The sequence below is a fragment of the Pristis pectinata genome, chromosome 12 (genome assembly GCF_009764475.1).
Source record: "Pristis pectinata isolate sPriPec2 chromosome 12, sPriPec2.1.pri, whole genome shotgun sequence".
Lineage (NCBI taxonomy): Eukaryota > Metazoa > Chordata > Chondrichthyes > Rhinopristiformes > Pristidae > Pristis > Pristis pectinata.
The window spans coordinates 29,126,850-29,154,064 of NC_067416.1; positions in this window are offsets into that span (position 1 = coordinate 29,126,850).

Genomic DNA, 27,215 nt, shown 5'->3' on the forward strand with positions numbered 1-27,215 from the left:
AAATTCTGGGCTGATGGTTGAAGCAGCTTCATTCTATCCTGTATTATTCTATGATTCTAAATTTTCCAGCTTATAAAACACTTTGCTCTTCCTATATTGTCTCCATATGTGAACATATCATGACTTTTTGATATCTGGATGAAGGGAAGGATTCATTCTCCATCTGGACTCTTACTTCTATGTGGTCATTGAAAAGTGTAGAAGTAGACAGCACTAGCTTTTGCTGCTCTCTCTGAACTGATTAAAAGTGGAGCAATGTAAGCGAATGAACAGAGCTCAGCAAACTGACACCCAAATGTTAAAAAATAATCCCTGTCAGCTTTTTACTGATAAGAATCTAAAGTCTTTTTAAATTGAGCATTTACAAGATTATAAAGTCAGGCTTTTATCTACTTTGTACTGAATTGTGCAAACTGGATGATCCCAGTTAGATCCATGATCAGAAGTGAATTAGCTGAACTAAGGAGCCAAACAATCATTTGGAGCTCCTGATTCTGATTAAAGTTCAGTAACCTCTGTGAGGAAGTATATTTATGGGTTTCAGATGTGAAGTACTCAGGCTAAGTTCAGTTTTCCTTTCACCCACCAGATCACAAAATCCAGCAGCACTCACTATCTGGTCTCACATATGAAAGGTTGCCAGGGATATATATCCCCATAAGATTTAGCAGATTGGGAAAGACTGGGGAAAATTGAAGGATTCTAAAATTAAGCAAGAACAACTTGACTTCATATAATTTTTCCATTATTTTATTGGGTGAAATATAGCCAATGCCATGAAACATATATCTTAGCCTGTTAGGTTTACTTTGGTCTTAAAGTCAAAACACTTTGCAACTGTGCAACATTTACTTTTTTAACAGTTGCACAAATCTGGTAACTGTCCAAATCAAAGACAGTTGACTATGTTTGATTTCCTGAGATTGGCTGAACGAAATTTTGAGCTGGATTAGGTCTGCCAATATGATCCTGTAGTGAATAGGGTACTTTATGGTTGGGGGTTGTAGTTCAGGATTAATCATGAAATTGTACGGGGCTTCACCTGTTCAAGGGGCTGTGAGTTTCTTGTTGATCAATATAGAAATCACTACAAGGAAGCTTTGATATACACCAATGCAATTGAGTGTAAAGCATTACAAGAAATCTCCATTGACAGTTGTTGTTGTTGTATTTGCCTGTGAGGATTGCCCTGTTTGATTAACCAGGTCATCTCCATCCCTATGTCCTGCTGCCCCATCTCCTGCAGAAGAATGGAGTATTCAGGTTGGGAGGAGCAGCCTCACGAGTTATTGTGTCCAGTTTCCAAATGGCAATTCAGCAGATGAGGAAATACACAGCAGTTTTTATTTGAAGCAGATGGATAACGTGTCCATTACAAAAAAAATCATTTTTCAGATTCAAGCTCCAACAAACTCCATGGAAAATATTCCAAACCTTTCGTATATTTACATGCACATTCATTTTATTACTGACACTGACAACCTGAACTGTTGTTACATTTTCACTGGGAAAGAGGGACATAGAAAATCCAATTTAAAAATCCAATTTACGATAAAATCTATTTGCACATTTAGTTCTTCAGAGAGCTGAAATAGGGAGTTGGCACATGTCATTCTGTACTCTTCAAGCTTCCAGTAACTCAAAACTACTTCTGTGCTTGTAGCATAAAATATAGCACAAATGATATGAACAGAATGAGAGGTGTGTAGATTCAAAGACTCATGGCTCTGCACACAGGCTGAAATGAATAATCTGAGTCTCGAGAACACTGGGCGATTGAGGTGGAATAAGGCTGTGGATCATAGCTGAAAGCTGGTACCATCCTTATCCAGTCACTCTTCACTCACTCGCTGGCTGAATCACTCACTCACCATTGAAGTTATAATAGCACAAAGGAGGCCATTTGGCCCATCAAGTCCATGCTGCTCTCTGTGGAGCTATCCTGTCAGTCCCATTGCCCAGCTCTATCTCTGCAGCCCTGTAAGTTTATTTTTCTCAAATGCTTATTGAATTTCCTTTTGAAACCGTTGATCATTTCTGCTTTCACTACCCTGGAGATGGCAAGTTCCAAGCCCTTATTAGTCATGGCTCATCATCCCCGAATCTGTTGCCCAAAACTGCATATCTGTCCCCTACACCATCATTGTAGGTGAGGTCTTCTGCTCAGCTTTGTTTCTATAAATGCCAGTTAAAAAATAACCCAAGGCGTCCAGATGAACTAGTCAGCATCTTTCACCATGTTGTGTCAAACACCACGTGCATTGTAAATATCATTGCATTTATATGTAGCCAGGGAATTCAGATAGTCAGTTTGAGGAGGGTGCAACGGATAAATCACAGAGTATGCTTGTGTAGAAATGTTTGATGACAGCAGTGGAGGAGCCCTGGGATTGGAACTCCATGAGGTAGGTTTAGCAGATGGATGCTATCTGAGCTCTTACTGTTATTAGCCAGAATGTTGTGTAAGGTCTGGCTGCAAATATGGAGGAGGGCACTGTTGAATCCTAGCTGATGAGGCAGTGCAGACCAGAATGGTTAGGGCAAGACTGCTTTCTGTCCTCCACCCATCAACACTGATTTCTGTGTTAAGAAGTGGCCAGAACTGCCAGTGGCTAACTTCAGCGTATGTGCTGACAACAGTTGAAGGTGAATGTTATGACCCAGCCCAAGAGACAAAGGTCTAATTCAATCCCAAAAGGCTTCTACACCTGAAAACCAGTCACCTCACTTCTATCTACTGCTAGAAGAAGCTCCTTGAAAGAACACAAAACTATCAGTACAATACACAAGATGTACAATGTCAAAGGGAAGCTAGGGCAATAAGTTTTGATTGGTTTTATTTCATATGCTTGATTGACGTCACTCCTCCCATCACACTGACCACCTTGGTAACCAACTCTCCCCAAAGTGTGATTCAATCTCTCCCTTCCCTCAGGACCCTCTCACTGCCACAATCCTCCCTCTTCCATACACTCATATCCCCTCCTAAATCCACTGCCCACTGCCCAGCTCACTGACTCCCTGATTCCACCACCCACAACGGCAGGAGATTGTGAAGAAATGACCATTATATGTATTTCCTCCTGCAAGGATTTTTCTATCACACACACACATGTTAGGTCTTAAGCAGGATAGAATATCTCTGTGGGTGCCAGCACTAACTACACTGGTCCAACAGTGTACCAGCTGTGTTACAAATTCTAGGCTCCTACTTCTTCATTCAGGAAAAACAACTTCCTTATGCAAGGGCATGTTTAATTAACTAAAATATGCTGTTAGATATAAGTTACAGACAATTATGGCTGAACATGTTTTGTCTGTTCTGTAAATTTGGGGCAGTTGTTAGTGCTATCATTTCTACATAAGTTCAAAAACTTGCTGTTTTATGCATTTACTCAAATCTATAATATTCAGACCTGGTAACTTACACATTGAAGCAAGCAACAGTCACTTGTGTGTCAAAAGCACAAACATTCAGAAGTTCACTGCTGGCACACAAAGTACCTGCTTGTGTTTAGATATCACATTTTCATTATAAAACTCCATCATGTGCTGCACTAAAATGGTTTGTTATATGTTAAAATTTCTAGGTCAGGGAGTCTACAGCAACCATCACAGGCTGAAAATGGCACCCATTTGGGTGATCAGCTTGATGCGATCTTCCTTTCTCTAAGACATTTTTTGTGTATTACATGGAACTTTTTACACATAGGCTGAATTTGTTCCCTGTTTCTCAATTATCTGGCAGGTTGTTATTTGTCTAACTCTGAATGAGAAAATATTTCTCTCTTCAGCATACTTAGGGCAAGGTTGAACTAAATGATATGAAAAATAACTAGGAAAAGTTCTTAAAAGTTATGTGGAACAAAACCAATTTATTGAAAATGTATGCTGCATGGATCGAATTTCTAAGCTGCCAAAGAAGCTAATGTAATAACAATAATGCTCAGACAGACCTTGGCTGTGTTATCAGTGATTAGCTGTTTCGACAACACTTTTTGTGTGTCACTTGCTCCCTGAGCTCTGAGTCAGACTGAAGGTTCTGCCTTGCGCTTTTATCTATTGACAGTTTATATTGGTTTTGATAAGCTGAGAGTTTTATTTATCGACCGAATAAAATTTCACTTTACTGATCTAAAATGGTAATTTCTTAGCACCACATATAAAACAAGAGCTAAGGAAAACCTGTGCAGCAAATAGCCATGATCCTTTGCAAAATAGAGTCCCAAAACAGCTTGTTTTAATGGGGACACTAAGAAGACATTAAGGCCCCATTATACTACATTTTCATTGGCAGTATTGACTATCTCTTTGTAAAACAGTTTTTCAGAGTTCAGTCTACTCACTAAGTGCCATGAATATAGTAGCATAAATGGAAAGCAGAAATTCAGGCAGAGAACCAATAATATTCACCTTTAGTGAGACCTATCCACTTGGTGGCCCTGCAATGAAGCAATCGCCAAGAGAGATTTTTTTGATGGCTTTCATCCTTTAAAAGTGCCTCATTGTGGACATACGGGTGGAGGTGTCTGTCTATAATACTCATGATGTACATTTCTGATTGTGAACAGATTCATGTAAAACAAACTGATGCAGGTGAAAGCTTAATTCCAATATGTTGACAGAGTGGATCTTATGCCAATTATATTTCCACACCATTTCCTAGTGCACATCCTGGAATCACCCTGTTTCATCCATTCAGAATGCACATCAAAGAATACCAAGGTGTGTGGTGGATACCAAAGTGATATTTGTCACAGGTAGGGAGCACTAGTGGACTTTGTGCTGAGTTTAGTATTGCCAAGGCTGCATGGAGTTATTTTTGGATGTTTTAGGACCTCCCATATCCAACCACTACAGCCAGTCATGCACTCCATTCTCCAATCCCTAATATTTTTCTCACAGATAAACAAAAGTGTACCGATACAGTAAATAAAAACGCACAAATCAGACAAGTTTTCCAATGACCTAGGATTATTTGCTGCGATATCCCAGTATATCAGGTCAATTCAGGAAGGTTGTGGCTTTTCATTGACTTTGTCAAAAATCTTTCTGCCACAGGTTCTGGACTTCTCGTATAGCAGGATTGCAAGTTGCCCTGTGGGAATCCTACTTTATTCCTTGTTTCCTTGAGAAGTTGATAGATTTACAAGCTTTCATTCCACCATGCCGGTAGTTGCAAGGTGTAATAATTGTTAATCAATATGGAAATGCATCTCTATTGATTCATCTCTTAGAGACCGAGACAGAAATTGAAGAACAGCACCAGTGTTGGAAGATTTATGGAGTCAGATCCAAAGCATACTCTTCTTGTCTTATGTCTTGTTTCAAATTACTTGTTTCTAAAATAATATTTTCTGAAAGAAATCTTATTTTTATTTTAAATAATCACACTATCTGGTTGCACAATCTACAGCAGGAACCTGCTTCATGGATTGAGCTTGGTTTTCCATTTACTGCACCTGAAGAGCAAACCATCCAGCCTGGCTCTGGGTCAGGTAAAGCAGCACATTCTGATTCTTGAGCATCTTAGACCAACAATCCTGTTGTCTCTCAGACATGTTCTTACAACTGTAACTAATTAAATAACTAACAAAAATAAAATCAGTGGTACAACGAAATAAAATCAATTTGTGTTCAGGTGGATTGCGTTGTTGTTGAGGAAAGATTAACTAGAAGACAGATAAAGAATAAGGAAGGATTTTCACAAAGTAATGACCTTCGTAATAGATAAGAGCACAAGAAATAGGAGTAGGAATAGGCCATTTCGCTTTTTGACCCTTCTCCACCATTCATCGAGGTCATGGCTGACCCACTTTCATGCACCTTATTCCTTTTTTTCTCTTAATATCTAGAAATCTATTGATCCCTGTTTTGAATGAATTCAACGATTGAGCCTCCACCAGAGTTGAGAATTCCAAAAACTGACCACCCTTGACATGAAGAAATTTCTTCCCATCTAAATACTATTTGCTAACCTTGATTCTGAGAATGTGCCCCTGGGTTCTAGAGTCCTCAGCCAGAGGAAACAAACTCCCTGCATCCAGCTTGTCGAGACCTGTAAGAATTTTCTAAGTTTCAATGAGATATCCTCTCATTCCCCTAAACTCCGGAGAATATGGTCTGACCTATTCAATCTTTCCACATATGACAAACCACCCCATCCCTGGAACTAGTCTAATGAACTTCCACTGCGCTTTTTCTATGGCAAATGCATATTTCCTTAGGTCAGTAAACCAAAACTATAAAACAATACTCCATCAAGAATTTCTTTACTGCTGGACAAATCCTCTTGTGATAGAAGCCAACGTAACTCTTTGTCTTCCTAATTGCTTGCTGCACCTGCATAGTGGCTTTCAGTGACTTGTGTACAAGGATACCTAAGTCTCTTTGAACAAATTCAATGTTGGCTTAGAGAGAGAAGCCAGAGAGTGGTAGTAGGTGGTTGTCTCTCTGACTGGAGGCCTGTGACTAGTGGTGTGCCACAGGGATCGGTGTTGTTGTTGCTTATCATCTATAGAAATGGTTCAGATGATAATGTGGTAAACTGGATCAGCAAATCCGTGGATGACACCAAGATTGGGGATGTAGTGGACAGCAAGGAAGGCTATGAAAGCTTGCAGCATGATCTTGACCAGCTAGAAAAATGGGCTGAAAAATAGCAGATGGAATTTAATGCAGACAAGTGTGAGGTGATGCACTTTGGGAGGACAAACCAGGGTAAGACATACAGTGAACGATAGGGCTCTGAGGTGTGCGGTAGAACAAAGGGATCTGGGAATACAGATCCATTGTTCCTTGAAATTGGCATCACAGGTAGATAAGGTCATAAAGAGAGCTTTTGGCACTTTGGCCTTCATAAATCAGGGCAATGAGTACAGAAGTTGGGATGTTATGTTGAAGTTGTACAAGACATTGGTGAGGCCGAATTTATTGTGTGCAGTTCTAGTCATCCATCTACAGGAAAGATATCAATAAGCTTGAAAGAGTGCAGAGAAAATTTACGAGGATGTTGCCAGGACTTGAGGACCTGAGTTATAGGGAAAGGTTTAATATATTAGCACTTTATTCCCTGGAGCGCAGGAGAATGAGGGGAGATCTTATAGAGGTAAACAAAATTATGAGGGGTATAGATAGAGTGAATGCATGCAGGCTTTTTCACCTAAGGATGAGTGAGACTAGAACGAAAGGACATAGGTTGAGGGTGAAAGGTGAAATATTTAAGGGGAATCTGAGGGGAAACTTCCTCACTCAGAGGGTGGTGTGAGCGTGGAACGAGCTGGCAGAGGAAGTGGTAGATGGGGGTTCAGTTGTAACTTTTAAGAGAAGTTTGAATAGTTACATGGATGGGAGGGGTTTGGAGGGATATTGTCTGGGTGCAGGTAGATGGGACTAGGCAGAAGTTCAGGTCGGCATGGACTAGATAGGCCAAAGGGCCTGTTTCTGAGCTGTAGTGCTCTATGACTCTATGACACCAACATTGTCCAATCTTTGACCATTTAAAAAATATTCAGTTTTTCTGTTCTGTGCACCAAAGTGGATAACTTTAAAATTTTTCACATGATATTCCATCTGCTAAGTTCTTCCCCACACATTCAGCTTGTCTATATCCCTTTGAAGCCTCTTTACATTCTCCCTATTTGCAATCCCATTTCATTTTTGTATTATCAGCAAATATGGAAACATGACGTTTGGTTCCCCCAGCCAAGTAGTTGATATGGATCATAAATAACTGGGGCCTGAGTAGCAATCCATGTAGTACCCCAACAGTCACAGCTTGCCATCCATTCATTCCCATTCTATTTCCTATCTGATGACCAATTTTAAACTTATATCGGTATATTACCTCCAAATGCCTGTGCATTAATCTTGTTGACTAACTTCCTGTGTGGGACCTAATTGAAAGTCTTCTGAAAATCCAACTGCACCACATTAACTATTCTACCGGTCACATCCTCAAAGAACACCAATAGATTAGTCAAAAGTGATTTTCCTTTCATAAGTCCATGCCAACTCAGTTCAATCCTATTATTCTTTCTAAGGTGCTCTGTTATTACATCCATCATTATAGATTCCAACATTTTGCCTGCTGCTGACATCATGCTCACAGGTCATTAGTTCTCTGCCTTCTCTTTCCTTCCCTTCTTAAATAATGAGGTCATTTTTGCTATCGTCCAATTCACAGGAATAATTCCACAACCTGTATAATTTTGGAAGATTATAACCAAAGTGTTCACTATCTTAAAACTCTTCATCAGGTCCTTGGGATTTATCAGCTTTTGTTCTCACCAATGTTGTACTACTTTTTAATAACACTAATTTCTTTCAGTTCCTTATTATTGCCAGACATTTCCTTCTTGGGCATTTCTGGAAAATTATTAATGTTTCCTTCTGTGAATTCAGAAACAAAGTAGTTGTTTAATCCCCTTGTCATTTCCTGATTCCCCATTATAAATTCTCCTGTTTTGTATCCAATATTTCTTTCCAATATATGTTCTTGCTAGTCTTTTCCCTTTTACACACCTGTGGAAGCTCTTACAGTCTATATTTATATTTCTTGCTAGTTTACTCTCATATTCTATCTTGCCTTTCATTATCAATATCTTGGTTCTTCTTCACTGAGTTTTAAAATGCTCTCAATATGCAGAACCACAGATATCTCTGGCAACTTTATAAGCCTCTACTGGCTGAATGGATGTGAGTAGGGAATCATCACACACCTTCAAAAGGAGGAAGGCTGAGTTTCTCAAGAGATACTTGAGATTATAAAGTCTAGAAGGGGGCAAGAAGTCAACAGTTACTTTAATTTGCTTGATTTCTTTCAGGACTGTTCTGAATTTCCCTATTTGTTTTCTCAAAATGACATTAGGAGTTCCCTGTATATTCTTGTTTTGCTCCTTTTCAAAGGGCAGCAAAGTAGGGTAATTTTCATACAGACCCACCATTACTGGATGTGACAGATTGGATAAGATTTGGATAGAATTTGTTTTGTGTCATTTTTTAAATTAATTTTATTTCTCTGAAATCATATTAATTATACGGGGAAAAGTAAATGGATTATGGACATATTTGGCTTGGTTTGCAGTGTAATAGTTCAGAATTCAGTGTTGGTTTACATGAAATTAAGCAAAATGACACTTGCAGCCATGAACAATAACAGAATCTGAGTGGAATATGTTTTGGGTGCTCGCACCAAGCATCAACCTGTTTTACAAGTCAGCAAAGCTCAGAAAATGAAAATCATGAAGAGTGTAAAGCAGGCTGCACATTGACGACTGCCCAAGACATATTCCATCCCAATGAGTATGTTAGTGCAAGTTTTCTTATTCATTTTTGGGATGTGGATGTCATTGACAAGAAGAGAATTTACTACCCATTCCTAGTTGCCCTGATACAACTGAATGGCTTATTTAGCCAGTTCAGAGGAAATTCAATTGTCTGCTATGTTGGAGTGATCCCAAAGCAACAAATGTCAGGGTAAAGATGAGAAGTCTCCTTGCCTGAAAAGCATAGGCCTAGCATTTAAAGACAGAAAATAAAAACATGTAAGTGAACTATAAGTAAATCCCAAAACATAATTTGTCTTTCAGTTATATGCAGAACTACAGGCATTTCCCTGCAAAATCTGGGCCTTTAATGAAGCATTTATGGTTTTCAAAAACCTGGGAGCTTCCTTGTCACTGAGTTCAACTTTTCAAGCTGGAATGGAAGGTTGAGAGCTCATGGGTTCTGCATTTTTAATCAAGTGCCCCATATTGTCAGTACAATAACACAAGCATCTCCCTTTTTTCTACAAATTTTCCATTACTTTTCATCAGTGGTAAGTCAGTACATGTCATACATTATATATGGCCCTTCCTCTTCAATATAGATCAGTGTCAAACCAGGTTATGGCATTTACCATTGAAAGACCAAAAAAAATGCTTGTCATCATGTTTTATACATCTTTTCACTTCTGGCTCCCTCTTTCTGATCTTGATTTTGAATGTATTCCTCTGTTCCTGGCATGTCGCCATCCCTGTGCGTTTGTACTATCTCCGCACTTGGACATTTGTCTCCGTGTCAGTGTTCTTGATATGTGAAAATCTCTCTGTGTTTAATGTTTTCATTCTTTTCATCTTTCTGTCTTGCAGGATGTGTTTTACCAGTAATATTCTTCTCTGTCATGGTTCTGTATGTGTATGTGTGGATCTTAAATTTGAGCCTGCACTTGCTTTAGCTGGACTTTCTTATATTACTTGGCTTAGTTTTTCACTGAGGCATTGGGAGAGCATCTCCTTCTGTTCCTCCCCTTCTATTCTGTGTCTCATGAGAGTTGCACTCCTGTTTTTCTGAGAACAATCTGAATTTTAACATAAGGTGCTAGGCAAATTTAAGAAAACAATCACACATCCTTCCATGTATGGAGCTATGCTGTGTCTTCTTTCCATATTCAAAATAAATATGTTGAAAATGATCTCAATGCTAATTAATAATAAATGCATTCATATGAGATTCCCTTGCCGTCTGTAATAATAAAGTTGCTAAAGTGTTGAAAGTAAGTGGGTTAACAAAAATTATTAAAGTAGTATTTGAAAATTAATCTGCTAAAATGCTCAATTTCAAAGCAACAGGACTGAGTTCTCAATTTTACATTGGCAAGGAGTGGGCAGGATAATTGGTTCTTTGTTGATGTTAAAATGTTTCACGTGTTTAATTTCCTCTGTTGGTGAAGGGAGCATGTGCAAAACTCTTTATGCCCAAGTATGGTGTGGTTAAAGTTAATAACTCCTAGTGCAACTGGCAAGCTCAGTACCCCTGATATTTCCCTTATCTTTTCACCTTGAATCTCTCCATTTCAGCATTGTATATTTCTGTCTGTTTTGAGTCTCTTCCTATGTTGTCAGGGCTTTAGAATCAACAGGGATTTCTGTTTTGAAAGAGAAGATGTACAAATAGTCAACGATATCAGCCTTGAAATTGAGAACAGAACCTCTTATAAATTGCATGTTTTTAAAAAGTGGTTTGAAATTAATTTTTAAAAGGAATGCTTCATTTATAAGATTGGTTATGGTTAGTGCCTCATGATGCTCAGTTTTCATATCTGTATCTTGGGGGATGGGAAGCAATCCTCCCTGTCACTCAGACCGGTTCCTTGCATTGGCATTGTCACAAATGGGCTGTTATTGCAAGGATGACAACGTGACATAAATGTAAAAGGCTTTGCTAATGGAACTGCAGGAATGCAAAATATCTGAGAGTGTGCTTATATCACCCAAACTCACTGTAAATGCTATGATTATCCTTCAATGTCCCTCAAGCTAGTTAGCTGGTATAATGGATGAAAAGTATATTGATCAATGATATATGTTGCTAGGAATAGTTTCATGTGGTATAATAAACCTTTGCATTGAGATCAGGACATGGAATACTGGCCTCCGCTGGCCTCCAATCCAGAGTCCATTCAATTTATATTTTGCTCATTCAGTTTAATTGGCATGTCTCAACCAGACAAAGTGGTGGGTTCTTAGATTCCTTTTGGGAGATGGGCAGAAGAGCTATGAATATGGGCACAGTACAATCCAGGCAAAGTTCCACTCGTGTATTCCGGGATTTGCCACAAAACTGGCTGGACATAAAGTGAGAGGAACAAAATGCAGTCCTATACTAGCAGTGCACATTGCTGCCTCCATTTTATATAGTTAGCATTTCCAGCTTCTGTTAAAATTGCTGGGCTGTGTATCCAAAGCTCCTGGTTCTGCACTAGGCATTATCAGCTTCAGAATGTCTAATAAAACATTGCTCAGGCTCATAAGACATGGCTTATGGGCTGTTATTTGTACGAGTTCAAGCAAGATGTACCACAAACTGGACTAGAAGGTGTTCCAGACGATACATCTAAAGTGAACTGCCTGCAATAGAATGCACAACAAGAACGGTTTCAACTCATTTTCTTCCTTGGAATAACAAACCTTAACAGCTCCATGTGAACCAGCAGTCTCCACCACCAGGTAGGACAAGGCATCAGAACCATGGGATATCACATCCTCCCAGATCTTCCTCCAAGTTACACAATGTGATATAGAAGTGATTTTTGTTCCTTTTTGCAATTATAATGACTTTGATCTAATCTACAGTAAGCACTCTCGTTATCATTTGTGCTGCTACTGTAAAGGTATTTGGGTCTCAGCCTACAAGTGCAAGTATCTTTTGTTTTATCCTTGTCAGATATCAGGCTTCTGTTTCCACATCACCTAGACACCATAGTTCAGAGCAGGAGGAGCATTTGGAACAGGAGGGAAGTTTGGTGAGAGAGCGGGAGGAAGAAAGGAGAGATGTTGATGATGATATTGGTCACGAACAAAGTGTATCATTGAGCTGAGAGCACCATCTCAGATTCTGGCACTGCAAGGGCTAAGTAGGTTAGGCAAGAAGGAAAGAGGCCGCAGGGAGATCCATTAGGCATAAGACACAGGAAATGTGACGTGGGGGTTCACTGGATTGACAGGCTGGGTGTGAGGGCAATCCATCCATCTGGTCTGTCCCAGAGGACCACGATTAACATGTTGTCGGGAGGAGGCTGAGATGCAGATACATTCAGAGATGATGAACATGTCACAGGATGCTGTCCAGCACCAGGACATTATAAACTCTGCTCTGGAGGTCACACACATTTCTTTGCAACAACTCAGTGTTAACCCCATCACACAGTGTCTATAGGTTCAGGAGTTGGCTGTTGTGGAGTCACAGACAATGGCCACATGAAGTCCCTGTATGGGTGCAGAATCACCCTAATCCCGTTAGAGTTCTGGTGTCTGCCCCACAGGAGCAACTTGAAGCTCTGAAAGAACAGTGAAAGTATGTGGGGAGCAGCTTGATATCATCATTGAGCAAAGAGATAGCACAAAATGCTCTCATTGAGCAATGAACTGTCATTTTGGTTGTTGCTTTAACTGGACTCAGGGATGCAATCCATGAGTAGCTCCAGGAGCCAAGAGATGTTACATTTTGGCAGCTGGCTGTTCTGCATGAAGAGAAAGATGACTCCTATCAGCAGATTGGTGTCCTGCATGAGTAGAGAAATGCCACAAAAGAACAGACTACTGTCCTACAGCAGCAGAGAGATGCCACACAAGAACAGGTCGCTGTCCTACAGCAGCAGAGAGATGCCACACAAGAACAGGTCACTGTCCTACAACAGCAGAGAGAGGCCACACAAACACATTATTGCTGTCCAGCAGCAGCCGAGATAAGGCATGTGGGAAGTTGTTTCTCTTCTGAAGGAGCAGGGACATGCTTCCTCCCAACTCACACAGCTCTTCATTGTGGGCTGATTTCTGGTCAGATAGCTCAGAGAGCTGACTTTGAGGAGATGAGTGAAGACCCTCATACAGGAACTATCAGCCAACTCAGCTCCAGTTCAGAAGGTTGAAATGATAGTGGTGCAGTTGGAGCGTCAGCAGGGTATTGCACCATTGGCTACCCATCTCCTGTGTGGTCACTGATGAGGTCAGGCATGCTGTCAAGGATCGTGCCGGAAGTGCCCAGTCCAATTTTGTTATTCATGCAATTTTACTTAGAGGTGCTCTTCAATGTAATATACTTGGGATAAAACTGAAACTGGATCATGTAGCACCTAAAATAAAGGTGCAAAGAGATCCATTGGCTTGGTTGCCCTGTTTTGATTTGGGCTGATTTTCAGTTTGAATTATTAGTATAAAGTATAACTCACAGTTTTACCTTTTATCCAAGTTGTCAGATTTATTTTGTGGATCAGAACCCACAATACAGTGATGTGTCTGAACTTATTGAGAGAAATTTTCAAAAAATGTAAATTAAATATTGCTGCTACTTTGTCCATTGTGCAGAGTTCGTCTGGAAATGGTTACTTGTTGAATTTAACAACAAAAGATACAAGATGTACAATATTCGAACTCAGTAATCAGAAACAAACTGTAGATCTGGCTCAGAACAGAAAAGGCAGTCTGAATTCAGTTACATTATTTGCCACATCACATACTGATAGTTTTAATAAGGAACTTGTTCATAATGTGCAACTCTTCCATCAGCCATCCCCTTTCATATGATGGCTGATGATTTCATGCTACAATTCATTGATTCAGTTGTGTATACTCTCAATTATCAAGTATACATTGAGGAGATAATATACAAAGCATTTTAAATGTTCAAAAATGATGGGTTTGAGGTGAACGGTGAGCCATGCGATCAGTGGCCAGAAACTGAACTGTCCATGTAAAAAGCAGACATTTGATAACCAAGATGGAGATAAGGACATGGCTAAAATCTTTGGCAGTCTAATGTCAGGGAAGGAAATTAGTTCTGGCCCTTTCAACTGAATGATTGGAATGGAGTTTAACTGTGACAGCTTGTGATATATGTGCACATTTACTCTGGAAGTCCAGAAAACACTTGGGCAAATGGTTGATAATGGAGTAAAAAAATTGAGCTTGACTTAGTGAAACCAAACTTAGCAGAGGATCATGTAAAAATGAATTCTTTTGCCTTCTTTGCTGCTATGAGCAATTGACCAAATGTTCATTCCTTCTCCTTAATTCTTTCTCATCTCTTAAGTTACTGAGCCCAAATGTAAGTTCCAGATGAAACATATGAGTTGGCAGAACAGCACCTGGAAAGCATGGTCTGTGTCACTGTTTCTCCTTTTAATTAATGCTAAATGACTAGCTCATCTGTAAAATGACAACCAAACACCAAGATCACGACCATTCCTACCCCAGCCCCTTGAGCTACTGCAGCTCTGAGCAATTATGGTGCTAAAGTCACACAGGATTGTACCTGGGAGCTTTATATAACCAATTAGTTCTGTAATAAAATGGAAGTAGGACAAACAAAGCTACAACAGCAATAATTATGGATATGATCCTTTTGTTCTGACTGTTGTGTAAATATAATTGATTCAGATTTCAAATTGTACATTTTGGGGTATTCACAGACTGGGGAAAATGTCAAAATAAATAGCAGTAGCATCAATATTTTCCATTTTAGTTTGGTTGCTTTAATTTAAAATTGCTTAAGCAATCGAAAAATAAGTTAACAATTTTCTGTAAACTGCTTTTACCAACCACTGGAAAGACTAAATATTATTTTTTAAAATCAATTATCCATTTTTAATTTTTTCTAAAAATTATTTAAATTACACTCTCAAGTCTACTGACACTGTAACAAGCAAAAATGTTGAATGTGCTATTTTGAATCAGTCAAAATAACAACCATAGGACTGCTATATGAACTCATTAAATATTAGTGCATTAATAGATTATTTATCACATTCACTTATTAAAAGGATGTCAAATAGGAGTAAATGTTATTTTTGACAATGCACTGGAATCAGTAAATGAATGATCAAATTTTACAGAGGAAGATACTTGGAATCTTATCAGAATGTGGGAGTTCTTGCCTGCCTCCCCCATTCTTGGTACATCTTGACATTCATAGCCCATATCTCCACTCTCAATGTGTCCTCTTGTTACAACTCTGCTCTGATCTTAGTCTGAATAATATTTGGCTGCTGACCAAATGTGAAAAGCAAATTACAGAGTAAGTTCTGTACAAGTGTCGTAATTCTAAATTGCCTGAGTAATCCATTGGCTTTGATTCCAAGAAAATTATTTTCCAAAGACAGTAGAGCATAAATTTGTGATTGTTCAAATAGATGGCAAAAGGCTTTGTGCATTGTAAACATTAAAATTAACTACTTTAATGAGAATAAAATAAAGAACAGACTTGAAGTGACTAAAAGGGCTGTTCTGTTATTCTGGTTCTGGTACGCTGCTGCCACTCATGCCACTATGGCAGTCATGGGACCTTTCACTTTTCTGTTTGTTTTGGTGAGTTGAGGACAGCTGATGTTTTAAAAATGCAGCCGTAAGTGAACTGGGAGAGACATTTCCCTAGGGAAGTAAGGGATAGAGGAGGAAGGGAGACATGGGTGGAGAATAATGCAAGATATTGGTTCTATCTGTGGTGGAAATGGTGGGAGTAACAAAGTCTTTTGTGCGGGAAAAGTGGAGAGGTTGACCACAAATTGGGAGGTTTACAATGAGGGAGAGATTAAGGGAAGATAGGAGGGCAGTGAACTGAGCAGAGAGCAAGTTTATTTTGTTCACCCAACAAAGGTAGTTGCTAGAGGGCATGAATTTAAAGTGAGAGGGAGTAAGTTCAAAGGAGATGTACGGGGCAAGTTTTTTACACAGAGTGGTTGGTGCCTGGAATGCATTGCCAGGAGTGGTAGGGGAGGCAAATATGATAGAGGTGTTTAAGAGCTCTTAGATAGGCACATGAATGCGCAGAGAATGGAGGGATATGGACATTGTGTCGGCAGAAGGGATTAGTTTAGTCAGGCATTTAATTATTTGTTTAATTAGTTTGGCACAACATTGTGGGCCGAAGGTTCTGTTCCTGTGCTGTACTATTCTATGTTCTATGCTTGTTTATGTGTATGTCTGAAAGAGAGACAATTATAATCTGTAACAGAAAAGGTTCTTGCTTAAGGGTAAAAGCGAACATCCAAAACCTGTTGATCTTTTGAAAGACTTAAGTACTAAGTAGAATCCATCCTGTTTCCTAAATCACAAATTTCCTTTGTGTAGTCTTTTGTTATTTATCCACATGAACACATAAATAATATTCCATTTGTCTTTTAAGAGAAAATGAAGACTATCATGATGCTTACTCTAAAATCCCCACAGAACCACTGATCAAAAAGTTAGGTTTAATATTACAGGGACAAGTATAGGGTTAGTTGCAAAGCCCTGGAGAGGTCCTGCTTCATGAAGAGCTGATTACTCACTCACCATGACAAAGAAAGGGACAGCCACTGATAAAGAAAGAATTCCACTGGCCTTCCTGCATCATCTTAAATGGCCCACAAATGGCTCTTTCTGGATCAGAGTTGGCTTTGTAAATACGGGACCGGGTAGCTTCCAGGGAGCCACATGTGTGGCATCGGTGCTGTTTTCTATATAAAAAGGTAACACTAATGAATGATCTGTACAAGAATGTAAAGGTTTGCACTGTTTTGTAATTGTATATAGTTTGTCTTTTATTATGAATAAAGTTTATTTTGTAAAATAAAAAGATCAGAGTTGGCTTTGGGGAGGGTATCAGGAATTGGATCCAACTGCTCTAAACAGATATCAGTAGCGCAGTCCAAATCAATGGGTGGGAAACAGACAGCTTCCCCATTTAGTCTGGAGTCAGGCAGGGCTGCCCTCTCTCTCCTGTCTTGTTTGTCTGCTGCATAGAATCCTTTACTGAATCCATCAGGAAGGACAAGAGCATCAGAGGGATGACATTGCCAGGCAGTGAGGGCACCCTGGCGAAAACCTCCCTGTACATGGACGATGTCGCTGTCTTCTGCTCGGACCCAAGGTCAGTTCGCAGATTGATCAACATTTTGATGCGACCAGTTTGAGTTGGCATCCGGGGCCAGAGTTAACCGCATGAAGAGCGAGGCCATGCTCTTCGGCAACTGGCCCGACCGATCCATCATCCCCTTCACCGTCAGGCCTGACTACCTGAAGGTGCTGGGGATCTGGTTTGGAAGAGCTGGGGCGTGCAACAAAAATTGGTGGGAGCGGATTTGGAAGGTGAAGCAGAGACTGGGACAGTGGGAACAGTGCTCCCTCTCAATAACTGCGAAGAACTTGGTCATCAGGTGTGAGGCGCTCCCAGGGCTGCTATACTTGGCGCAGGCGTGGCCTGTTCCTCGCTCCTCTGGCTCAAAAATCACCCATGCCGTCTTCCGGTTCATCTGGGGATCCAAGATAGAGCGGGTCCAATGAGTCGCCATGCACAACTCCCTAGACAATAGGGGCAAAAGCATCCCCAATGTCGCCCTCATCCTGATGACCACCTTCGTCTGTGGCTGCATCAGGCTGTGTGTGGAACCAAAGTATGTGGGCACCAAGTGTCACTACGTGCCGAGGTTCTACCTGTCCCTGGTGTTGCGAAGGATGGGCCTGGCCATCCTTCTGATTCTCTGATCTACGGGCTGTTCCTGGGGACACGCACAGAGACGGACATCAACTGCTGCTGGAAGGTTATCAACTCTGTGAAAGACGCCCTTTGGTCTGCCCTAAACTTGTTGGTCTTCCAGCACTGCGAGATGTCCATAAGGGAATGCTGCCAACTAGCACATTCCAGGCTGCAGGAGTACATGCTGAGGGATGCACTGAAGCTGGGTGCAGCCAATGCAAGGGCTCAGTGGGGAAGGACTACAGTTTAGGGTTCTTCTGCCACTGGAGAGGGAGGGGGTGGGGTCAGGCGAGAAAGCCCTAAATATTGTAAATACGGGACTGGGTAGCCCCCAGGGAGCCACACGAGTGGCATTGGTGCTGTGTTTTTTGTATAAAAAGGTAACACTAATGATTGATCTGTACAAGAATGTAAAGGCTTGCACTGTTTTATTATTGTATATAGTTTGTCTTTTATTATGAATAAAATTTATTTTGGTTTAAAAAAAAGATCAGAGTATAATTCCACACCTCGGCCTCTCTGAACTAGATCCCCAGCACCTTCAGGTGGTCAGACCTGACGGTGAAGGGGATGTTGGATTGTTTGGACCAGCTGCTAAACAGCATGGCCTCGCTCTTACCGTGGTTTACTCTGGCTCCCTATGCCAACTCAAACTGGCATAGGGGACCAGAGTAAACCACAATAAAAGTGTGGTTTTGATGAGATCCAATGTCATCATCATCCTGAAGCCATGGAAAGTAGCCAATGACCTGAAGTATTATTGGCCATTCTCATTTCTCTGCATGACCTATGCGTTCATTCTTCAATAAACCAGTGCCATTACTGATGCTTCTCTCCCCTTTGAGAAGGTAGGCTTTGGGTCCCAACAAACCTGTGGTGGACAAGTTCATGCTGACATTGTACACTGTGGTCAGTTTTCACTATGGACACATGTCATAAGCCACATTCATATACTTATCATATGCTGATGTCACAGTGTGGACAGACAGTCTGATGCTCTCCATGCTGTGGCCATTTTTAAACAACTGAAAAATGAGTGCTCTCCTATGGGATTAGATTAGCAAGTGATATATCCTCAACAACGGGCTGTCCCAGCTGAATGTTCTTACTTCTGTACTCTTAAGTTTCTACTTAAGTGATATGTTTGTCACCACATTGGGGAAGTTTACCTACTCTGATGATGGCTAAATACTTCCAGAAGTGGAGGCTGTGGCCAAACTTGGAACAATCCACAGTCACTGCATTCCACCTCAGACAACCACAACACTCCATGTTAACCTTGTCGGGAGTACATTGGCTTAGTGTGATCTATGACAGGTCACTGACTTTTTGTGATCATTCAGGGTTATTTTGCAGCCAACTCCAAAACACAGGCTGACATAATTCACAAATATGTGGCACTCCTTAGGGGTTACCAGAGGGGTGTTCTACAGATCTCTGCTCTTGCGCTCCCTTCCTTTACTATGCTCTGGTTTGGTTGGTGAGCAGCCAGTCAATGCTCACACTCTCACAGCTGAACTGGGCTACACGGAGCGCACTGGAACCTTAAAGTTGACTCCAATTCAATGGTTCCTAGAGCCGTGAAATATTGCCTGCTCGCCTTAGATCCATCAAAATGCTGTGAAATCCTGTGTGAACCATCAGTAATTTACACCTACAAATACACTGTGACCTTTCTGACTAAAAGACCTCCCACCCACCCCCACCCAACTCCAACTCACTGCACAGTTTCAAAGAATCATTTCTGGTCCCACTACCATCACCTCATCCATTTAAAAAGCAACAGAAAATGGAATGAAGCATGGACTGAAAACATTATCCAAAGCAAAGAACTCTCTCAAGATGCAGTAACAAAGCTGGCTGGGTTTCACCAGCCCCGAAGGATATGGCTAATTCAGTATGTGATTGGACACCAGGGAATGTGTGGTAACCTGGATCAAATAGTGGCCATATTATCACATCCTGCATTTGATGCAAATTCAATGAAGATATGATTGAGATAAGCACACTTTCCAGAAAGGCCACAGCGTGCCTCAAACTAAACTTATCAATATTGCTCCAGCCATGAGCAAGAAGTTCTGTGGTTGTATCTTCAGGCCTACACAGTTACATGTGCAAATAAAAATGAAGAAAAAACTGCAGATGCTGGAAATCTGAAATAAAAACAAAAAATAAGGAGTTCTTGGGTGTGTACTCATACATACTGAGTTCTATGGTATTGGTATTGGTTTATTATTGTCACTTGTACCGAGGTACAGTGAAAAGCTTGTCTTACAAACTGATCGTACAGGTCAATTCATTACACAGTGCAGTTACATTGAGTTAGTACAGAGTGCATTGATGTAGTACAGGTAAAAATAATAACAGTACAGAGTAAAGTGTCACAACTACAGAGAAAATGCAGTGCAATAAGGTGCAAGGTCACAACAAGGTAGATCGTGAGGTCAGAGTCCATCTCATTGTATAAGGGAACTGTTCAATAGTCTTATCACAGTGGGGTAGAAGCTGTCCTTAAGTCTGGTGGTACGTGCCTTCAGGCTCCTGTATCTTCTACCCGATGGAAGAGGAGAGAAGAGAGAATGTCCTGGGTGGGTGGGGTTACCTTCAGGACAGAGGGAGAGATTGTAAACTTGTGAGTATTAAACTTATTGCAGTGGGCTGCCTGAGTTCTTTCCAAACTTAAACTTTATATCTGAGTGCAACAACACATTTCAAGTGATGTACAATGATCTACACCAGTCTGAGTTGGACAGGGTGCAGGGTAAGGAAAATTTGCGAAAAGAGGAGCAGAACTGAAAACAAGGCAAAGAAATGATAAAATGACCTTACAGAAATAAAAGTTTAAAATGAATTGTGTATAAAAGATGCAGAATGAAATCAGAAAGTTAAGACAAGGTTCAAAGACAAGATTAACAAAAAAATGTAAACTGAATGTGAAGGAAATGCCATTTGAAGCAGATCCCTAGTTTTTTGGGTGGTAAACAACATTTTGCCATTTTACAGATTCTATTCAATTTTTCTTCCCTTTTTATCTCCTCATTTCCAGAATCTTGCTGAGGCTTTTGATTCCATGGGCACTTTGGCATGTTATTAAAATGCTCATATTTGCACTGGGGCCCAGACAGTGACTGTAGCAGGACACTCAGCAATTATTTTAAAGATTGATCCTGTTCCCACCTCATGTTGAGACTGGAATGGATTTCCTTGTCATTTTCAGGCTGACCCGTTAAGAAGTAGACGCAGCAGCAGTCAGGATGCATTTCTTTCAATCATTGCTCAATTTATGCCAAGTAGCAGTGTTTGGATTGTCTGAAATGCTGCTTAAAGTGTTCCTACACAAGGGACTATGAGCCTCTCCTTTTTTTTGTTGATCTGTCAGTTGGACTCCAGCACCTTTTTCTTGCATTATACCTTGGGATCTTCTTCTGAAAGTGACAACGAATGCTATTTTCCCTGGCACTTTGAGGGTGCATATGTTCAAATGTCACATTAATGAATGAGCTGTGTCATCCATCTGATTTAACCTGCAATACCCGAGCAACAATGGGCCTCAGGAATGCCCTTGTCAGGGTGGAGTCTGTTTAGATGTGGTGCAACTTGAAAAGAAAACTGTTGCTACTCTTTAGTACCTCTCACTCGCGACACCTAACTGTCCCTCAGTGCTCAAGTGGTTCTCTCTGCAGTCTACCTTCTGGAGCACTACTGCATATGAGCCCAGCACCTGCTCCCTGAATGTACCTGGTCAGGATCGCGGCCACAGGAGTCCCACTCTGCAATAAATCCACTGCCCTCTGTAGCAGAAGGAGAAAAACTGCTTTTGGTGTGGAAATTCTTTAGCCAGATGGTCAGATAAATCTGAAAGAAATTGAAGAGAATTCCCTTCTTTTCACCCCGTGGATCAATGGACAACTAATATGAGTGATGTGCAGATCTTTCAGGTATTAAGCATGTAACAATGACTTATTAGATTTTCATTTGGTTCATTTGTTCTAGCTCCCTAAAAGAGATGCTCAAAGGCACATTCTCTTGCTCTTTTCCACATCCTTTTAAGGGTTCCTTTTTGAAAGATTTAACATTTTTAAAGTAATGTTCGATTGTGGATGTCCTTTACTTTTTCTTTACTTGTTCAACAATTCTCTGCATAAAAGGATGTTCTCCTCATTTGCTTTGTTCTATGTGAGGATATCAAATGTATGACCAACTAGTTAATGACTTTCCAAGCTAGGGAATTTTTCTTTTAATCACAATTCACCTTTCTAAAAAGCCCTTGTAATTTTGAATCTCTATCAGATCTTCCCTTAGCCTTCTTCATTTTGGAGAAAAGAACTTCACTTTCTCTGGTCTTTTCTCATTGCTAAGAAGAGGAACCTATGTCAAAACTGTGCCTCCATGGAGCATTTTCTAACAGTAGTTTCATCACAACATATTGTGCTTGCAAAACATTTGTGTTAAGTGTACACCTGTTTGTCACTTCCACTGCTCCAGAATGGCAGTGCCTGACATTGCTGCTCTTCCTAGGCACAGGGCTTGTCCTTTCTGCTCCTCCTACATGCAATCTTTGCTCTTCCCTCCCAATTCCAAATAAAACTTCCCCCCTCCTCCCCTTCTGATGTGAGCCACTGCCCTTAAAGCTCCTTTATTAAAGTTGCAGAATCTCTCCTACCTTAAATATGTCGACAGAACTCACTTTTCCTTTGATAGGTTCACATCTAGCCCCCTTGGCTTGGAAGCTAACATCCCCCATCGCATCCTTTCTCTACTCTTCCTTTAAAGTCATGTTTGATGCTGTATCATAGGTATCGATGTCACGCTGATTTTCTCCTTGATGCATGAGACCTTAGAAATTCCAGTGGACCCAAAGGGGATGCTTTTGGTCATTGCTGCACCACATAAGAATGTAGCACTCTTCTCCCAGGGCTAGGCTCAGGAGCTCCTTCAGAAGGCATGAAAACAGGCCCCCTAAGTCTGCATTGATCATCAACCATCCATTTCCACTTATCCTACATTAATCCCATTTAAAAAATTCTCCACATATTCTCATCAACTCCCCCATGATTGCACCACTCACCACACACACTAGGAGCAATTTGCAATGACCAACTGACCTATCATCCTGCACGTCTTTGGGATGTGGGAGGAAACTGGAGTACCCGGGAGTAACCCAGGCGGGCACAGAAGAACATGTAAGCTCCACATAAACAGGACCCAAGATCAGGATTGAACCCAGGTCTCTGGTTCTGTGAGTCTGCAGCTCTACTAGCTGTGCCACTATGCCATCCCACTCACTTAAAGTGATTTGCCGGTCCAGTAAAGCCTCTGGCTAGCGCGGGCATCAGGCCCCAGTAGGTAAGTAGGTGGTTTGCAATTGAGCCAGCCAGCTGTCTCAGGGGTCAGGGATGCCAGTCGTCAGCATTGGCAGAGGAGGAAAATGGAGCAGCACCAGGAAAGAGGGGCAGAATCAAACGATGCAGATGGGAGGGTGTTTGTCGGAAGTGACAACCAAGGAGGGTTGGTAATTAGGAGGGCCACAGGTCAGAAGGTCAGGGCTGGGTGGGAGATCGGAGGTGCTCAGTGAGCTTAGTGCAAAGAAGGAAGGGTCCCAGTTTTCCACATCGATTTCTATTTGCAGAACACTGAGGAAACTATTGCTTATGTGACCCAGTTTCTGGGCTGTTGTGTGAATTATTCCACTGTGGGTCCATCACAATTGATCCTGTTGACTCCTCTCAAGAGGAGAGGAGTCTTCTTGCCTCTTCCACAGGCACATATTTCAAGCAGTGATTGAAGATAAGCACACAGGATTTCTTTTCTCTCTTTCCCTAGATAAGCTAACTCAGCACAGGCCAAGGACAGAACTCCCATGAGAAGCACTTATTCATAAACATTTGTCTCCCTCTTTTTCAAAAGATAGCTTTGTCTTCTATTCTTTGTTTTATTAGTCTTATTTAACTTTCTCTTACCCTTCTTTCTTTTTGTTGTTTGACTTGCTCTGCTACTGATAGTTTTGTAGTGATTAATCATTAACATTGCCACATTTATATTTGCCACTGTATTGTGTCCTCTTGAGATAGACTTTGAAGATGTTGACTATGCATTGTTATTTTTTTTAAAGCATGCTTTTTCAGAGGCAAAGGTGCCTTGAAAATACACCAGTTTAGCAACCATTTTTCCTGCACAAAATCAAATAAACCCAGAGTAGATCATCCTAGTGAACATTTCTGGATGAAATAGCAGCCATCCAGAACTTGGATTGGGCATTATCATGCACTGTTCACTTCAGCACTTCAGATGTTTCTTGACATCAGATGCACACTTATTCACACCACTTAATGACAACACAATGCCCATTTCCACTCTTAGTGACATAAATTGGAGCTTAGAATCTAATCTTTGACCTTCGATCAGTGGTCACAATATAACTTGGTATAGTTTAACAGTGTAACACAGTGTAACATTTTTCTACTTGGTTGCATTTATTGCTTGCATCACAGAGAGTGATACAGCACTGAAGTAGGCCCTTCAGCCCACTGAGTCCGTACTAAACGTCAGTCATTTACACTAATCCTTCTGTACTTGTTTCAGATTCCAGCATCTGCAGTTTTATTAGTTTTCCATCAGATTAATCTTACCTTAACCCATGTTATCCTCTCCACGTTCCCATGAACTTCTCCCAGATTCTACCATTCATCTACACAACAGGGGCAATTATTTTTTAATGTGGCCAATCAGTTGAGCTGCAGGTCTTTGGGATGTGTGAGGAAGCTGGACCACCCGGAAGAAACCCACAGGGAGAGAATGCAAATTCCACACAGACAGCACCAGAGATCAGGATCAAACCTGGGTCACTGGATTATCCCTAGGGATAGCAGTTCTACTAACTGTGCCACTGTGCTTCCCCTAGGGATAATCTGCTGACACTGGGAGGCCTGACTGGGCAGCCTTAGAACTCACTGCAGGCTGCAGACTACAGAGGGTGGTTTCTCCAGCATTTAACACTTGGGATACTCATTCAGCAGATGCCTCAGTAAGCGACTATGCTGGCAGCAATCTGTTACTAGAGGTATCTGTAAGACAATGGTTGGCCAAAACAGGTGAGTCGGGCAGAAAGCAAACACATGTGAAGAGCCTCCTCCCATAGAGTCTTCAGATGCTACCTGGACCTTTCTGCTGAACAATGTGTTTGAAGGCTCAAGATTCCCTAGGTTATTATCACTGAGATTTGTGGAATGCTGTGGGAAAACCTTCAGTCATGGCTCATACCTGGACTCCTCTGTCTTTGGATGTTTGGATGCTAAGGTCATTTTGGCTCTCAATTTCCTTGTCACAAGGTCTTTCCAAGCAGCCAAAGCAGGTCTCTACAATGTCTCCAATTTGCTCCTCACCATTGCATCAGAGAGATCAACTGGGCATTTGAGCAAATGGTGGAGGGGTGCTTTCAGTTACTTTGATTTCAGTGACCAATCTGTGATATCTCAGGCAGTGAGATATTACAATAATTTTCATTTCCTGTGAGTTCAGACAGCTATTGATTACACTTCTAATTACATCATCGTAATCCTGTATCCAGTATCTTTTTGGCCGATCTCATAGATTTTTGGGTGTTGGTTTAAGGAGGGTGAAATCCAGTTTCAGGGCATTGTGAGATTCTCCATGTGGTTCAGTAATAATTGGATTAGACATTCATTGGAAGACTTGTGATTTAAATCGCAGTAACTCTCTGAGGAAGTCCCTCATGGCCAGTCCAAAGCTACAGGTTTTAGATGTGATAAAGATTAAAATCTACTGAAAACTTTACAGCATATGAAAATCTGTAACTGAGTCTTCAGTTTTTTTTTTGCAAAATGGGCAATATGCAACAGAACTTAGAAAAGGTAAAACATCTTTCAAACAAATGTGTTTCTTCAGTTGTCTTGCAAAATTGAGAATGGAGAATCAGCTAGCTGCTTTATGTCCTGTCTGATGTTTGTTCTATCAAAGTCAATGAGAAACAAAAACTCGAGCAAGGAATGCATTGAGCTGCCACAGAAATGTTACTCATTTACTGCAGACAAATTTCACCCCCACAAGATGCAAGCTCTGCAGGCCAGGAAGAGTGGAAATGCAATGATGTCTGGGGAGGTGGGGTTGCAGTTTTTTGCAAAATGCAGATATGATTTATTATTTGCCTCATTTGCTCTGGAATGAATTATAATGGAATTCTGGTGTGAACCTTCCATCCACCTCTCCTCCACCCCAACACATACCAGAAGCAGCTCGATTCTCATGGTGTAGGTCTGGGGGCTGAAGCTGGAGAGATTGGGGTTGTTTTAAAATAATCCTGGGAATTTCACCCAGTTCATTCTGTCCTGTTAGTCACAATAGATGCCTGAGACCAGACTTGAGTCTCAAGAAGAACTGTATGAGACAAGTTAGCTGGGGCTAGAAGAAGAAATTACCATCTTAATACTGTTCTGGTATTTCCCTTGGGGAATAAGGCGATCTTTCTACACAAATCTCTGCCTCCCAGGACCTTGGAATACCCTCTTCGCGGTGGCTTTGTACTGATTCAATTTCTCATCAACATTCCCTGCTGCCCCCACTCCAAGAATAGAAATGGTGCCATTCCTAAAATTTCAGACAGAGTTACCAGCACTTCACAACGATGAAAAGTCCTGACTTGCCAGGTACTTGACTGTCAGAGGGAGCCAGCAGAATTCCAGGCCCATGATATTATCCATATATTTATGCTGATCCTATGACATTTTATGCAGTGTTGTTTAAATGCTGTTTGAAATTCTTCATCATAAGTGTAGATTTTGAATATTATTTATAAAAGTATTAAAAGTATTAAAATTGATCATTGAAAGAACACAGAAAGAAGCCACAAGATGGCAGCAGATAGCAATATTTCAAAATATTTCAATCTAGTCTTGACTACCTCCTCCCACCCTGCTTCTGAAAAGGATGCCATCTATTTTTCTCAATTTGTCCATCTCCATCACATCTGTTCTTAATATGAAACCTTCTGCTCTAGAGTTTCTGAAATGTCCCCCTCCTTCAAGAAGAGTGGCTTCTCCTCTGCCACGGTTGATGGAGCCCTCACATGTATTTCCTCCATTTCCTGCTTGTCTGCTCTTAATACCATCTCTTCCCCCGTCCACCCCAGGCAGAACAGCAACCTTTCACCCCTCCGGCCTCCGCATCCAACACATCATCCTCTGCTATTTCTGCCAGCTTCAATG